This window comes from Phytophthora infestans, genomic scaffold, assembly GCF_000142945.1.
Source record: "Phytophthora infestans T30-4 supercont1.81 genomic scaffold, whole genome shotgun sequence".
Classification (NCBI taxonomy): Eukaryota; Oomycota; class Peronosporomycetes; order Peronosporales; family Peronosporaceae; genus Phytophthora; species Phytophthora infestans.
The window spans coordinates 398,063-400,128 of NW_003303678.1; positions in this window are offsets into that span (position 1 = coordinate 398,063).

A 2,066-nucleotide genomic window follows, 5' to 3' on the forward strand; every position below is an offset into this window, starting at 1 on the left:
CTATCGCTCAAAAGTATTTCTTTCACGTTGACTTTTTGCATTGCATGACACAATGCTGTGATCAATGCTGTATTTTCGTCTAGGACGAGATAGTTGAAAACCTATGTATATACGATAGAAGCCTCGGACGGTGCAAATGGGGCGCAGCATAAAGCTTGGCTGCCTTTTTGTTCATGTACAGCTTCGACATTCTCCGAATCCTCCCGCCTGCGTTGAACGACCCCTCTGGAAAATAAAAAAGGTGAAACTTCTCCCAACACAGGCAAACACAATGCAATTACCTACATTTGCACATCAGCACCATAACGTGCACCATAAGCACCGCTTCGCTGGCGCGGGAGCAAACCAAGCGGCACAGCGACTCGAACCCATGCTGCCATCGTGACCAGCAGCACCCTTAGCGACCCCGCCACCACGCTGTAGCTGATTCCGCCTTGCACCACTCTCTTTAGGGCAATGGCGCACATTGGAGTCCTTCATGCTCGCTCTGTACACAAATCCGCACAAACACAACCCCATTAGCTACGTTTGCACATCAGCACCATAACGTGCACCATACGCGCCGCTTCGCTAGTGCCGGAGCAAAACAAGCGACCCTGGGATTCGAACTCATACCGCCATCGTGGCCAGCAGCAGCCTTAACGACTCCACCACTGTAACGGGGTACGTAGCCCTAAGTGTACCCTGGTTACATGAAGTGTGACACTTCACACTTCAGGTGTATGACACGTCATACTCAGGGATATTTGGTACAGGGTACCAAGGTTGTTCAAAGCCAACCATTGGTCAAACGACATTGCATTTCTATAGGTATATAGTTTGTATTAAACCCAAACTTAACCTACCTATAAATATACTCAGTTTACAATCTACCTTATTTAGGTCACTTCGCTCTCTTTAAATAAAGAGGGGACCTGTGAACTGCCGTTCACTGAGAGTTTGTATACTCTCGGAGGATAACTTCCTCTAGCGCAAGGTGCTGTGTGACCCCGTCACACTTGGTAGCACTAGTAGTCAATCCACGCAACCGCGGGTAGACTACCTGATCCTCTCCGAAGTTCGTTGCCATGGATAGGAACGACTTCTCCCATATTAACGACTCTCAGTTCGAGTCGGTTCGGAAGATGGCAGGCATCTTCGGGATGGAGGCCCTGCAGAGCCTGGTGGTATCAACACCGGCTGAGCAGCTCGAGCGCGTCAATGCATTCGACGCGTACGAGCCGGGCCTCATCGCGCATGTGCGGGAGAACCTGCAGGCTCCGGCGGTGGAAGCAAATCCGCCTTACCCGTAGTTAATACGGCTGAAGTTTAAGTCGTATGAAGGGAAGGAAGGCGAGAACCTTCACATCTGGGTCCGAGAAGTAGAGCTCGCGATGGACGCGGCTCTGATCTCGGCCGAGCAACTGCGTGTTGCTTTTGCACTCTCCAGCCTTAGCGGCCGTGCTAAGAGTTGGGTGTACACACGGGAAGCAACATCCCCTGGATGTTTCACATCCTGGGCTCAGCTGTGCGAACAGCTCCTAGACGCGTTCCTCCCGGCGAACTACGAGTACCGCCAGCGTTCGCGCTTCCTCGCGTGTAAACAAGGGAGGCGCGGACTGCACGAGTATGTGCAAGAGATACGGGAGCTCACGGCGTCCCTAGTGGGAAACCCACTCAACAACACATCAAGATGACTGTGTTTATGGACGGCCTTCGAGTGGGCCCCGCACGCACTCAGCTGTTTCGGGTGTAGTCAAGCACTCTTGAAGAGGCGATTTAAGTGGCCCTTCACGAAGCGTACAGCCATCGCCAGGCGCGTACGCCGGCCTCAGCATGGCCTGGATGCTCCTTGTCGGCTCCCGGCCGAACAAGCCCCAACGGACCAGTTCCCATGGAACTCGGGTCCGCCGAACAGCGTGACATACGCTGCTTCGGCTGTGGGAAGATGGGCCACTTCAAGCGCGACTGTCCTGCGGAAAGACTCCGCAGACGGTCCTTCCCCAAGCCCGTATTCAAGGGTCGCCGGCAGAAGTCAGGATCTCGGGGACAGGGGAACGCTGGGAGCCAGTAGGGGCGGGGCGCCC